Source organism: Podarcis tiliguerta (genome assembly GCF_965153285.1).
Source record: "Podarcis tiliguerta genome assembly, chromosome: 6".
Taxonomy (NCBI): domain Eukaryota; kingdom Metazoa; phylum Chordata; class Lepidosauria; order Squamata; family Lacertidae; genus Podarcis; species Podarcis tiliguerta.
Window position 1 is genome coordinate 75,697,375 of NC_139539.1, and position 15,437 is coordinate 75,712,811.

Consider the following 15,437-nt stretch of genomic DNA (forward strand, 5'->3'; position numbering starts at 1 on the left):
ATGTACTTTTTGAATTTTCAAGTTTTTTTAAAAAAAACACATTATTTGTGGTTTATTTGTTTTCTATACCGCCCTATACCCAAAGGTCTCAGGGTGGTTCAGATTGTTCTGTCAACACTGGTGGAAGAAGATTGAAAGAAATTTAAAGACTATTTACAGAAATATTGCAAAATTAATGAATGTTACAATGATGTTGGATTGAGGTTAAGGGGTTTTTAGCAATAATGTTATGAAAGAATATGCAAAAATGGAATGTTAACAGGTGAAAAGTTAAAGCTATAATATGTTAAGACCAAGATAAGGATAAAAGTAAAGAGGGAAAGGATTTGCTGAATAAATAAATTGAACTGGAATACAAAGAGGGGAGGTGTGGGGAGGTCCGGGAAACAAGCAAATGCAAGATATGTTATGAAAGATCTAACTGTTTTTAATTGTTTTTTATTATTTTTTTCATTTTTTTTTCTTTGTGATGCTAAGTAAAATCTTAATAAAATATTATTAAAAAACAACAACCAGATTCTTCTGTCAACTCAACTGACACCCCTCCCCCCAATAGTGGATCAATACTTGCTTAGTGAATTGCCCCAGCAATTGTGAATTATACCCAGTCTTGGTACAAGCAGAGGTCCTTGTAGAATTGCTTTATTCTGTCTCCAAGACCCATTTGCAAGTGCTTCCTTTAACCCACAGTTTGGCCCCTTCTTGTAACCAATTCACATAACAAGTGGGAGTGAAGTGGGCTCAGGAAAAGCTGAGGTGTGACGGGCGGGCCTTGGGTCAGCCTCCTGGAGCTGCAGAAGCCAACCATAGCTGGGTGGTGCAACATCCAATTAGAGTGGAGAATTTCAAGTTAAACTCCCAAACAGGGCTTGACTGCCAGATAGGGATTAAATTAGAGCCTGGAAAGAAGTTTGGTTAGGAGTTAGCTAGGCAAGGCAACCCAAATTATTTCCTTGAGGGGATGGAAAAGATCTTAAGTACTTAGAAGTGGTCTGTCTAGTCTAGCTCAAGGTTTTCCATAAAACTTAGATATACAGGCTTGACTCTGCACATCAATAATTACACATTCAGATACTCCTTTAATCATGGGTAATGTGTTCCTTGATTAACTAATATTGCCAAATATTGGTTAATGAATGCATACATCATTAAGAAGATGGAGAGTCTGTACTTGAAGTCTATTGGGAAGCAGCTCAGCAGGTTGCAAAACAGCATCTTCAGCAATCAACCTTGACCTGAAGTTTGAGCACTTATTAGTTGCCATGACAATAAGAGCACTACGATGATAGGAAAGAGAAATTAGCTAGATTCCATTTAAAATTACTCCGGGAGAGGCAATGTTTGGGAGAAGATTTATAGAGCAGGCAAAGATGGATAGCGCTTGCTTTTGTTAGAGCTCAGTGTTTTGAAAAATCAGTCTGTATGATGAATGTGAGTTTCTTATTATCTAATATAGTTTTATCTAACTTTGTATTTGCCAGAAGAGTCACATGGATTGAAAAAATCTTGTGGTTTTTTTTTAAAAAGTACCACCGAGTAGTAAAATCACATATCAATCAAATTAAATGTGAATTCTCCCCAGCTCCTGGTAAGGGGGGAAAATATAAGAAATTGTAAGGAAAAAAGAGAAAGAATAAGAAAGCCAAGGGAGATTAAAGTATGAATGCTGCTGGAAATATTTCTTCTAAGGGAACGGTGAAAGTAAGGGTTACTTAGTCTACATAAGACACTACTTCATGCCAAGATTGAATAAGCAATGCAAAATTGTTTACACAGACTAGAGGAGCTCCCAGGATTTTCAGACATCAGCTCTACCTGGAACAGCTACAGGATGAACCTGAGCCATGGTTCTTCCATATAGCCTGGAGGATCTAAGCCAAACGGATTTAACACTACTGTGATTAGCTGCTTCAACTGATCTGCAAGCCCTGAGATGCCCCTGTGCATTGAAATATCACAGACACAGAAACGAAGCATGGAGAAAAGTAAAAGCGCAAGGTGAGTGAGCCACCTGTCTCAGAAGAAGGCAAGTTTCTATCTTATCAAGAGAAAGCAAGAGTGTTCCATAGGAAAGGCATTTTGTAACAATTCCCAGTCTCATACTATATTCCTATATTTTAAAGATAGATTGTAGACTTTTATAGACACCATCTGAGTAGTCTGTCAAATTAGACTCCTTCTGGTTTACTTTAGATTTTTGGAATACTGGTGAAGAATTGGGCCCCTGGTTTTCTTCTCCTAGTAAAAGTGACACATGTAGCACAGCTCCCTATGAGGGACTGTGGAAGTTGTTGTCCCATTCACATCCTCTGAAGGGAATGATGCTCTGCTGGGGCCTCCTTGCCTCTTCCCCATGCCTCAAGGTGAGCTACTGAACCCTGGGGCAGGGAAAGGAAGAAGCACTTGTGGTGGCATTCTGAGGAGCAAGCACATAGCCCACTTATCTCAGTCTGGCTCATAAGCATTCAAGTGTGGACCATCACTTTTGCAAGCATATTTACTTGGACGCTCACAAAACACCTAAAATCCACATGTGCCAAAGAAAGACATGCACTAGGAGCAGATAACTGGTTTGTTGTTGTTGTTGTTGTTGTTATGTATTTTGTGTTATTTTATCTTGTATTTTTGTGTTGTGAACCGTTCTGAGATCTACAGATGGATGGCAGTATACAATTTTTAATAATAATAATAATAATAATAATAATAATAATAATAATAATAATAATAATAATAATAATAATATGTTTGGGTGGTCCATCATAACACTGTACAGATTACTACAGGGTGTTGAGAGGGGTTATTTTTAACTATTAAGTGGAAAAAAGCAGTTGTAGTCTAGGCCAGAAGTGTTTTCCCTTGGTGACCCCGCCATGTTGAAAAGTGTGTGTGTTTGCAAGGTGTTTCCTGTCCTGTCCAGAAATGCACTGTGCAGGATGAAGCCAGCTTTAGATCTTTTCTAAATAAATTGAATAAAACCGCTTAACTCACTGAAAGATACATTTGAAAAACGAATGTTAAGGGGAACAATGCCAATTGTTAAGCAAGATAGCTAAAGTAACGGGGTCATGTCCTCCATTGCGACTTGCCCTCCTCACAGTGGTGATGCTGCCACGTATCAGGATAGAGGGGCAGGGTGGAGACAGGGTTGCAGCTGTGTGGTCACATGGGCAGGAATACCACATTGGGAGACCACACGGCCTTGATGTTGCTGCCATCTTGCCCCATCTCAATAGCTGTGGTGCCACCGCTGTCAGGCAGCATCAGCATGGCAGAGACCCCCTGTGCCCACCACTCCTGCCACTCCTGGAGCTGCCACTACCAGTCAAGATATGTGGTTCCTGTCCATGATGTGGATGAACATCAGCCACTAAGAGGAAAACAAGCTCTAATATAGGGAAGTAAATCACAGTGAATGGTATTGTTAGCATAATGTGCACTAGGCACATTGCCCTGTAGACCTACAATTTGTATAAATGCCTACTGGATAAGATCTCAGTTTGGGGTAGGGAAGTTGTGGATCTTCAGATGTAGATGGATAGGAAGTCACATGACCTCTTCCTATTTGCTCTGCTGGCAGGGGCTGATGGGGCTTGGAGTCCAGCAACATCCATAGGCTCACAGAGGGTTTCCATCCCTGCTCTTAGGTGAATCTATCCTATTACAATGGTACCTCAGGTTAAGAACTTAATTCATTCCAGAGGTCTATTCTTAACCTAAAATGGTTCTTAACCTGAGGCGTGCTTTTGCTAATGGGGCCTCCTGCTGCTGCTGCACTGCTGGCGCACAATTTCCATTCTTATCCTGGAGCAAAGTTCTTAACCTGGAGCAACCACTTCCTGGTTAGCGGAGTTTGTAACCCAAAGTGTCTGTAACCCAAGGTACCACTGTAATATCTTTGAACTTGTTCCTTTGTGCATTTTGTTTTAAGATGAGCAGGAAATTATTTTGGGGAGTTTTATCATGAAGAGGAAGAAATCAAAGTGAAGTTGAAACTGTGATAAGAAATCCTTTTTTACAAAGAAAACAGGAACTAAGGCTTAGTGACAAGACAGCAGGCTACATGACTAGCAAGCAGGTTCATTGTAAAGTTGGGCAAAACGAAGTGGGTGAGATCTCTAGAGGAGAAAGAGAGAAAGAGAGAGAAGGAAAAATAACTATTGCATGGATAGACTGGAAATCTTATTAGACCAGCTAAAAGGATAGAGAAATGGAGCAGATAGCACAAGGAAGAGCTAATATCTTGAGGTTTATGAGTAGAAGGAGACATGTCAGTAGTTAAAATAAGCACACAATGAGAAAGAAATCTTTGTACCAGGGAAATGAAAATGATTAGCACACAGAAAAAGAAGTTTAATTTACCTGCCAGAGGTGGAGAAGAGGTGGGAGGGTGGCAACGTGGACATCAAAGAAATATAAAAGTGTAGCCAGTAGCAAAGAAAATGCTCATTAGATCTAGAAACATGATATTGCCTTTTGAATGGAAGATAAAATTAATTTCTTAATTAATAAATAATATTCTTTAGATGGCTGCAAGGGTAGACCTGCTTGTAATTATAAATTGGGTTTGGTTAGAGACTTTTTGCCAATAAGATCCTTCTGCCCCTTCTGCCATAAATTCCATTCATTTCCACAGGGATTAATAGCAGCAGTAAAGAGCTTTGAAGAACTGAACAACATAGGTATAGTTTCTGTCAAGGTATGACCCTGGCTGGAAACTTTTGAGGGGGAAAGGGTGTAAATTTGTTTAGCTTCTCAATTTTGATATTAGCATGGCCATCAAAATTCACCAGCATCAAATATTTGGATGAAATCTTTGGGGTTGTCAGTATCAAAGTGGGCCTGAGGATCCTCCCCAGCCCTGTGTAGCAACAAGTATTGTAATAATAAAGGAAATAGTGGATGCAGCTCTTTTGAATAGCAGCAGACACTTCCTAGCTGTGGTTGCCACAATTTTAAATATAGCTGTCTCCCTTTGGAGTGGCAAAATAGTTTGAAGCATCATGTGGTGGGGGAAAATAAATAACTGTGACCAGTTCCTCTGTAGTTCCATTGTAGAATAATTGCCTTGAAGTATAAAGGAAGCCTCTGTGTGTTTCACATAGATTATATAGACCTGAAAATAAGAGGGAAAGCAACAGTCAAGTAATTCCAAACACAAGCAAATCAACACGTTGTTTCCTTCGTTCTGGAAACATCAGTGAGATAAATTTAATGGATGCAGGTTTTCTTAAGAAGGTTTTAGTTCAACTGTTGTCCCAGGAGGTGCAAGTATCCTCTACTGCTGGTACAAGGCCTCCCTACCTCTTCAGTCTTTCTTCATAAACTGAAAAGCACATCCTTAGGCAATATCCCTTGATGTACAAATGAAAATGTCTCATTCCCACAGTAGACTTCTGTGTCTCAAGCTTCACCAAGAGAGCTCCAGGCAAACACTGGAAGAGAGAGTATTGATCATGAGGGATTTTGGTCCTAATGACCAGCAAGCCCAGGGTCCAATGGAGCCTCATTAAAAAGCTTCCTGTATCTGCTGGGTATGTGACTGCAGAACATTGCGTTTGTTTCAGCAGATCCCGGAAATAAGGCATTCAGCAGTATGATGGGGAAAACATCTGTGTGTCAATTAGTGAGCTGCCGTTCAATAGCTCGCCTGCTGATGGTTACAAACAGCTATTGCTTAGCTCTTGGGGTCACTCCCAAGGGCTGTTGAGTCTTGTTTATGAAGCTGGAAGAACTTTTTGTATCATGAAGAGATTCCCCACAACAGGGCAGTTAAGATTCAGGGAAGGAATAACTACCAGATGGTTGTATTGTCTGTTTTGGGATGGTGTTAGTTGATAGTTGGGGATGTTTGTTTTGTTTTGTTGTTGTTTTTTTGCTAGGTAGCAAATAGCCAACCATTCTTTTGCAGTATTGAAAATATATTGTGGTATTTGAAGGTCTTCATTACTCCGTTCTTGACTCCTATCAAAACATGATAATGTTGTCATCCTTTTCTGGTCTCCATCGAGACCAGAGTTCCCAAACTTGGGTGGATCTCCAGCTGTTTTTGGACTATAACTTCTATCACCCCTCGCTAACAGGACCAGTAGTCAGGAATAATGGGAACTGTAGTCCAAACACAGCTGGAGATCCACCCAAGTTTGGGAAACCCTGATCTAGACAGTAATTGGGTCCACATTTAAGTCCTGTTTTTCAGGTGACAGAACACGTGGAAGGAAATGCTGGTTCCACTTCAACATTTTGTGCCTCATGTCAACTCAGCTCTGCCTGGGAATGCACAGTAATAAAGTTATTATGTAACTAATTATATAAGATTCTGCCACAGCAAACATCAATACAAATAACAGGGGTTTTTTTTTTTTTGTTGGAAGCAGAACTGCAGCAGAACAGAAACAGCACTACATGCAGCAAACATGGGTTGGAATGGAAATGGATTCCTTCTTACATCCCTAAACATCAACTAGACTTGCTCTCATTTAATTCATGACAAGTCATTGTTTCTCACTCCATTGGGGGATTTTCCTGTGTCACTAGTGACCTTTGCAAGCTCTTGCAGTGGCACAGGAAGTCTTCCTATGCTTGAAAATGAAAATTTACCTCTGCAGTGAAGCAATCTCATGACAGAAATGGAATCATTCATCTACCCTGCAAGTCTCTGGTAATATTGCTGTGGAGGTGGAGGAAGGCATTTCTGTGAAGTTACAATCTATTTCAGCTTTGCAGAGATTGTATGCACAAAAGTTTACAGGGTCTGAGTAGTGAGAAGTCATGCAACTAAAAGATTGTTGCATCAAACTGTGTTTTGGTTTTTTGGGGAGAAAGAGTGTGTATACTATAAAAGAGCAGTATCAATGGTGAGGAATGTTTTCTGTCCAATGTAAGCAGGAAGCAAACAGATTTAAGTTTACAAATGGAAAAGGAAACAACGAGGAAGTAAATTTCATCAAAATGAAAAGGATTCAGATCATATCTTTCCTAACATTGTATGCCAATAAATCATCTTGCTGTGCACCCAAAATATTAAGGCTGATAAAACTGTCCAGTTTTCAGGAAAAAAATAGATATATTTTTGTTTGTGTTTGCTTTATGAAGATTTTTGAACTTTCTGTTAAGAACTTTCTAAGCACTTCTTTTTTTTAAAAGGAAAGTAAAATAACAATTCAGTCAACAGTCTTGCTAAGGTAACAACAGTTGTGTTGTGAATCTGTATCATTCTCAAGTTACATGTCAAGGCAGCCACCTTTGAAGTTCCTTCAGGAGATCCCAGATAAGTCAACAGTCTTGAGAGAGGAGGAGGGGGTAAGAAAATTATTAAGCTGAACCCTCCTCTTCCTTTCCCACACTCCACAGCCTGCTGAATCAGAGAGGAGTTTCCACCTTAGCCTCTTGCCTTACTCCCAATAAAGTAGGTGGACCAAATATATTTGAGGCTGCCAAGGAGGGAGGGATGAGTTTGCCAATTTGTTATTTTTCCAATCTTAAATTCCATTCTTCACACTTCCACATCAATTTGCAATTTTTTAAAAAGTCCTTATATTTATTTATTTATTGCTTCCCATGCAACAACCATTAAAAAAAAAATCAACAATGCAAACATAAAACAATTTGAAATTCAACATAGATGCAGATTGGGGGGGGGGGAGAAAACCAATCAGCATTTTTTTAAAAAATGCACATTTATCTTAGCATACATATTTGTGTATGCACTTTGGCCCAATCTATTTTTCGAAAGCAGCTTCCTCTAATATAATGCACTTTTGCATGCGATTTTCAGTAATATTTGCATTTGTGTGCTCACTTTCCCCTCATATATACAGTTTTAGACTAAGTTAGGTCCCACTGATTTCACATTTGGTGTTATTGAGTCTGGATCCAACCCATTGCCTCTGCACTTGCTTCAAATATGGAAACAGAAGAGGCTCACCAGGTGGTGGGCTGCACAGGACTAGCTGCCCGGTAGGTTGCTTGCTGTTGCTTACTGGGAGGGTGAGGGGCAAGGAGCTTGTCCTACACTCGAGTAGGACCCTGGTAGAGTCACATGCCCAACTGGCATGTTCTCTCCCTCCTGATCGTTCGGGAGCTTCAAAAGCTTTCTTCAGCCCGAACATCACAGTGATCGATCGCAACCGACATTGGAATACTTAGGGATCTGCAGAGTCTTTGTAGCTTGTGTAACAGACCTCAGCAACTCAGCATTTTGGCTAATCTACTTTATTTACATATAAACACACACGGAGCACTGCAACATGGCTCCCTCTCTCTCTCTCTAGCATCAGACAGCAAAGAGAAAAAGAACAAAGGACAATAGTCCCACTTCATGGAACACAGTAACACAAACATCCTGTCCCTGTCACTTCCCACTCTGTGGAGTCAAAACATACACCGTCACGTGAAAGACAACAATCCCATGACTGCAATCTTGGAGAAGGAATTCTAACAGGTAGCAGGGAGGTCTGTGTGGTGCAAACGAACCAGCAGGAACACCACATTTTGTGCCACTGGAGTGTTTGCACCATGCCAAACTCCCCGCCACCACCTTACCAATCCTCCCCATCTTTCCCAGTAAGCAACAGTGACCCGCTGTCAGAGAATACTATGAAGACGAGGATTGGGGAAGGCAGGGAGATCAGCTTCTAACAGAAGAGTAGGGGGACTATTCGCCCCCATTGCTTTCACTGTTTCTGGAAGCAGAGAGACAGGCAGACACAGAGCTACGCAGCTTTGAGATAGTTGCTGAGCACCCAGAAGGGAGGGAGTAGCTGGGTGATACATCAGTAGAGAGTGGGGAGAACCCTCTCCTTCCTCCCAAAGTAGGAGGTCTGAGCATGTCAGAGAACAAAAGAGACACAGGGGAAGACAGACATCCCACTGGCGTTCTACTTGCTGCGGAAAGGGGGGGGGGAGTCAGAGTGAGCAACCCCGATCCTTGCAGAGAGATGCCGATCTGTGATCGCAACATCATACTGTAATAAAAATACTATAAATCTACCAGATGCTCATTAATTCTTATTGGTGAGCTACCAGAAGGGAGAGGCGAACTCCCGTACTTGACACCCACCTGCTGGGAAGCTAGCATAGTGGCTCTGCTAGGAGTCGCCATATGTCTGGGAATTCCCAGACATGGCCTCTTTTGGGGGTACTACATGACCGTTCGGGGGGAATTTTACAAGCAAATGTCCTGGGTTTAGGGTTTATAATTTTTGTGCGTGTGCGTGCACACAGGCGGCTCTGGTTCAGGCTCTGGTGCTGTTGCCGGCGACTAACGCTGTGGCTCGGTTGTAGCAACATGGCTATCAGGCAATTGCCCTCAAAAAGTTCAACAGCTTTTTGTGTCCAGCATTTTGCCTTTTGAAATATGGCAACCCTAGGCCGCACCCAGTGAGTTGTAATTAACTGCTAATATGAGAAGCTAAAGCTGATAACTTTTCATAATAACTTCTGAAAGCTTTCCAAGGGAAGGGAGGATACCTATTGATCTTGTCTTGGGCTCAGAGGTGCTTCTTTTGGGAGAACTGAGCTCTTATCACCCACCACAGGTTGTTGATTAATGAGGCAAGGTGTGAGATTCCGACTTCTGAAGATAATTAAATGCCAAGATGCCATTCAAACGAGTGGACATAGTGGAAAGAAGCTTCAAAAAGAGTCACAACCCTCCCCAGCTTTGAGAGGCAGTTTCGCCATCATCACAGGAAAGCAGATGACGTCCCCCCAAGGTGCCAAATGCCATCAAAATTTAAACAAAGAGATGCCAGATTGTTCCGCATCCTGGCAGTCTTCCCTCCTTCCATGAGAAATGGCTTGCCCCCCCACCCCCGCACTTCTAATGTTCAAATATGCCTCATACTGCCTTTTATCTCTCCTCCCCTTTCAGTATCACAGATTTAAGACAAGTCTGACTTGATACGGAATAAAAACAGGCACAAAGAAAACTTAGTCATGCCAAAATTCTCAAGGTCAGGGAAAAATCCATTTCAAAGAGGTATTGCTGTAATTCTGTCAAAGCAGCCCCTTCATTTGTCTTCAGGCCTACAGATCGTGTGCCGTCGTCTACTCAACTGTAGGTAAGGGCCGGGGAAGAAGATTTCTCTTTCAGTATTTATTGCCTTTCCTTTATAGTGATTGATTAGCTGGGAGTCCAAGAAACAGCAGACTATTCACCTGCGGCGCTACTTAAAAAGCTAACGACTTGTGCAGTCAGTGGGATTACGCCAGCCCAGGTGATGCTAAACGCTGTCAGGTGGAACATTCCATTTTGAACTAGACCTTTTGGAATTACCGTAAAGGGTTTACAGGCTGGCACCAGTTTAGGTTTAGCGTTTGGCAGTTCCTGGCTCGTTCTGTCCTGACGGCCCCTCTTTTCTGGATGATTGCGTGGAAGCTGGCGTTTTTAAGCGAGCACTTCAATCAGAAGAGCAGCTGTCACTCGACACTTGTGGCTCTTCTAAAGACCAGCTGGATGGGGCACATTTGTTTTATGCCGCTGCGTGCTGTGGCCAGTTTGACAAATTCTCCTCGTCCCTTGCTTTGACCTGCAATGAATATTCTGCTCTCTCCCTCTTCCCTTCACTTCCACTTCACATCTGGCCCGTGTGTCCTCATTTGTTCACTTAGTGTTGCCCTTCTGCTTTAGAAGAAATAAAAGTGCACATGTTGACACAGCTTCAAAATGAAACCTAAAAAAAAGAAAAAAGAAAAAAGAAAAAAACATTGGAAATGTGAGGACAACTCTGGAGCAGAAGGAATATGGAGGCTGAGGCCAGTTTGGCAGCATATACAGTGTTGCAGGGTCTCAAGAACTGAGGATGAGGACCAAGAGTCACACTAAGCAATGATGCTACATGCATCTGTATCGAGTATTCATATCTATCTATCTAGCTGCATCTTTGAAGTTATTTATTTAATATATATATTATAATCAGAGAAATATAAGAGACTTCCTATATTTATTTTTCATGGTTTGGATCCAAACAGTCATGCACAGACGAGACCCATTGAAATGAATTGGACTTAGTTGGGGATAAATTAATTCCCACTGATTTCAAATAGGTCTATTCTAAGTCTGAATTTACAGAAATGGGGGAGGGGGGTTCCCTCCCTAGGGGTGGTTAGTTTAAACAAGTGAGGAAGTGGAAAATACAATGCATGGATCAGGGCCTGCTCCAGGTTTGAGGCAATCCTCTGATAGTCCTCCAGCAGTCTTAGCTAGTGGCAGCAGTTAGTAGCCAGCATTACAATCAGTGCAACCTTTTACATTTCCAAGAATGTGTCAAGTATAGTGGAGTTCTTGGGCATTCTGGGAAAGTTAACATGATTGTTCCAAGATGGAGGGAAGCAGGTGGGCCTCCACAGAGTGGCGGACTATATTGGGATCTTTGGGAACCAGCAACTGCCAAAGGATGCTATGTGTTCTTGCTAACTCTGCATGGAATTTTGAAGAGGTGATGAATATATCATCCAATTTGATGATGTCTATCTCCCTCTCTCTCCTGTCAAAGCCTTCCGTGTCTCATCTTCCTGATGAGGAACCCAGGGAACTCTGAACCTATTTGCTGGGCTCTTTCCCTTGCATTCCTCCAGAGTTTGAGCTGTTTTCCCCCCTACCTGAGTCTTGTGAATCTGACCATGCATACCCTGCTTTTCTCAATCCTGAGTGTACCCAACCTGGGCTTGAAATTGCACCCTTATGCAGCTTGGGCTATGCTTCCATGGCAGCAAGTCTCCACTTCAATGGAAGAGGACGTCATAATTCTGGAAAGGGATGTGGGCACTGCTCTTCCTCTCCTTGCAGACATGAGAGGGGCAACCCACCTGTGTGAGAGAGCTGTGAAAGCATCATAGATGCTGGCAAACACTGAAGTGGGGGTGTTTGTGTGAAAGGGAGAAGGGTGAACCGCAGGTGAAAAGGGAATTACAGTTCCAAGGGTCTTAGATCAAAGTTTTATACATTTCAATTTCATAGCGTTTTATTTTAATTGTTCTTATTTCACCTGACCTTTGTAGTCTGCAGCTTCTGCTGACCTGCATTTTTCATTTTGTCTTCAGCTAGTTTGCAGTGTTTTCATACCAAGCCAGAGAATTTCGAATGAGGAACATTCACTGTTCCGCAGCCTCTCTCATGGACTCATTTACGTTAAACAACAAGCAGTGCTCCATTGTGCGAGAAGCCGCAATTATAAAGACGAAGCACTTTGATAAAATAATTATCAGGAATCCATAACAAAGGCGGTGTCGCTTTCAGTTACAAAGTTTCTTCAGGCAATGCAAACATGTGCGGAAGGGTATTAGTTATTTATGAAGATTTTGTAAAAGCAAAGCCAAAGTTAGGGGACGATGATTGTAGGTGGCATCTCAAAAGCAGCAACAGAGAGAAATATCTTTTCTTTCTTTCTTTCTTTCTTTCTTTCTTTCTTTCTTTCTTTCTTTACTCAGCATTTGGAGACGGCAGCCATTATGAAAACAGAGATTGTTAAATTGGGCCATGTGTGTGTGGAGAGTAATGGAAGCAGACTCATGACTTTAGTTGCCCTAACCCAGCAAAACTGACCTAGAATTATATCAGCTTCAGATTCACAGAAGGCAAAGCATTATACATATCTGCCCTTTGCTGTGCAGCCTTAAACGGGGCATGGCTGTTTGGTGGAGTAGCGGGGACGTTGTCATGAAGTGTTCATGCACTGCCAAATTTACTACTACTGTGTCACTGGAAAAGACACTCATTTGTTTTCTTTTCCTTTCCTTTTTAATTTTTTAAAATTCATTCTCAGAATCCCCAAACTTCCCTCTACCCCTCCATGGTTTCTCCAGATATTCTTTTCAAACCTCATGGTATCATATTCTCCATATTTTCTTAAATCTCAATTCTTATCATAATTCTCGCTTCATTACAAGTGTTTTGAAAATCTTGCCAATGTTTTCAATTGTTTACAGTACAGTGTTCTTTCAAGTAACTTAATAAATTTCACCATTCTTTATTAAATTTATTGTCCTCTTGATCTCTAATTTCCCCAGTCATTTTCGCCAGTTCGGCATGGTCCATCATCTTTATCAGCCATTCTTCTTTTGTAGGTAAATTGTTCTCCTTCCATCTTTGGGCAAGTAGCATCCACACAGCTGTTGTAGCATACATAAATAGTCTCTTCTGATCCTTAGGTATTTCTGGACGTAAAATTCCTAGTAAGAAAGCTTCAGGGTTGTTTTTTTTTTTTTTTACAAAAGTTATTTTAACATTGTTTTCAAATCATCATAAATCATTTCCCAATATGCTCTTTTTTTGCACTTCCACCACATGTGGTAAAATGTGCCTTCCTTCTCTTTACACTTCCAACATCTATCTGTAACAGTTCTCTACATTTTTGCTAGTTTAGTAGGAGTTAGGTACCAGTTACACTCATTTGTTTTTCATGCTCAATTTCAGTGGTGTGCAGTCAGTGGACTAGGCAGACTAGGCTAGTACCCTAAATGTTCCTCTAGCATCTTCTTTCCTAAGCTGGGGAAGCTCTGCCTGGCTTGGGGGGGGGGCACGATGCTCACACCAGCTTCCCCCCTCCAATCACCCTTGCAAGCTGGCGATTTCACCACATGCCACTGCTCAGTTCTATCCCATTGTGATTATCCCAGTGTTGGGGAAAGCACGACAGTCAGTAACAGTCCATCCATCTCCTATCCTACCCGCCTCATTGTAGATCCCTTGTTTTCTGTATCATCTCAACATGGATTACAACTCCCTCAGAATCAAACCATATATTATCGAGATTAAATAACTCATTTTTGTCTTACAGGTAGAACAAAGATAAAGATATACGGGGCAGCACATCGTTCTTAATTAACTCAGCCTGGATAATTAGGAATCTTTTGTCACAAGCCTGTTAATAAATTGTAGTTTGACAGCTTTAAGAGAGTGTAGCTTCATTACCACCAGGCAAGATGCAAATAGTTGGCTGTTCTGCGTACTCGAAGGAGATGGATAATACATATTGAAGAAGGCAACAAAAATATAACCGATGTACAAAATTTTGTGAGCAACTTTCATTTACTACCCCAGCAGTCTAAAAAGTGAGCAGATTCTAATGTGGAATGTTAATTATCACAAAAGCCTAGTCTGGTGAGGGGAAATGCTGAAATATTGATCTTCATCATAAGATGTTTCTTATGTAGTTGATTCTTTCCCCTAATGTGACATATTGATAGTAAATGTTCAAAGAGCCGATCTATTAAAAACACCTACCTTCATAAGTAGCTCTCAATTAACATTCATTCTGTAGTCTTCAGTACAGTATTGTTCTCCAGGGTTTCTTTAGTATGAAGATGCAGTTGTTATACAAAAACAACACTAACAAATGGTTGCGATAAATCCATCAACAGGAATTCCTATGGGGCTGGTAGGATGAGTAGATCTGCCCTTGTGAATTGCTCTTCATTGTTCTTTGGTGTGTGTCTGCTAGAGGGCTGCATATTTACAAGGCTATAAATACAGGCGGTGGGATAATTCTTTCAGCAGCTGGGAAACAGCCATTAGACTTAAAAACTTTTGGCAAGAAAGCTGCTACAGGCCTTCAAAAATACGGCTCTGTTGATTTGAATGTTGGGTTTAAAAAAAACAAATGCCAAGAAAGGGGTAAAAACACGGCAGGAAAAGGCACAGAATGAACCTGATGTGGAATCTAATCCATTTTGAACATGAAATTGACTTCATTTCTGGATAAATAAAGCATATCTATTTGGATGGCCTATCCTTATTATTGTCCCACCAGCAGGCACGACTCATCGTGCAGTGGTACAGAACACTTGTGTGTCAACACTGAATGGATCCTGCGCTGGTCCTAAACAATGCTTAAAGTTTGAGCTGTGTCTGATCTGCTGCCTTTTTGCGTCTAAAGGTTTAATATTTGATTCCCCTTTGGTATTTGCAATTGCTTGGTTTTAGGCTGAATTACGTTTCGTATGTTTACGTTGGAAAGCACTTTGCAATGACTATGCAATGAAGGGCAGTCTATAAATCTGGTGAACAAACAAACAATGCTTGGGTGTTTTGTGTTTAAGAATTTCCACTTCTGGAGAACTTAAACTCAATATTTATTAGCTTTGACCTTTTTCAGTATATTATAATTCTATTATCTTTCGGGCATAAGCCAGCTAAAATAGATTAAGTAAAAAGATCACAGATCGGTTGATGTGACAGTGAGTAATAAATTCTACGATGTACTCCATACTAAATATTGGAGTTGTGAGGTATCTACCTCTGCTCAAATACAGGCATTGATTACACATTACATGGGAGATCTGTGACTGGATTGATTGATGCTTTCTTTCTTTTAATGAAATGCAGTGATGGAGGGCTTCCATTTTTTAAAAAAGAAGCTCTTGGTGTGTGAGAGGGAGAGAAAGAGAAAGCGAGGGACACTGGCGGAGGAACAGGGGGCGGGAGAGCACATCGCCCC

The 15,437-nt window shown here is 41.2% G+C and overlaps 1 long non-coding RNA gene across 4 annotated transcripts in view; it reads left to right on the forward strand.

The window, feature by feature from the left end:
- The window catches only part of LOC310679680, a 122,434-nt gene that overhangs the window by 61,001 nt on the left and 45,996 nt on the right, over window positions 1–15,437 (forward strand). For 3 of the 4 annotated variants that reach the window (XR_014512461.1, XR_014512462.1, XR_014512464.1), the window contains 2 exons: window positions 1,777–1,998; window positions 12,043–14,855. This is a non-coding gene — a long non-coding RNA (uncharacterized lncRNA). Of the gene's footprint in view, window positions 1–1,776; window positions 1,999–12,042; window positions 14,856–15,437 lie in introns of those variants that run through there. The other variant, XR_014512463.1, reaches the window with a different exon arrangement.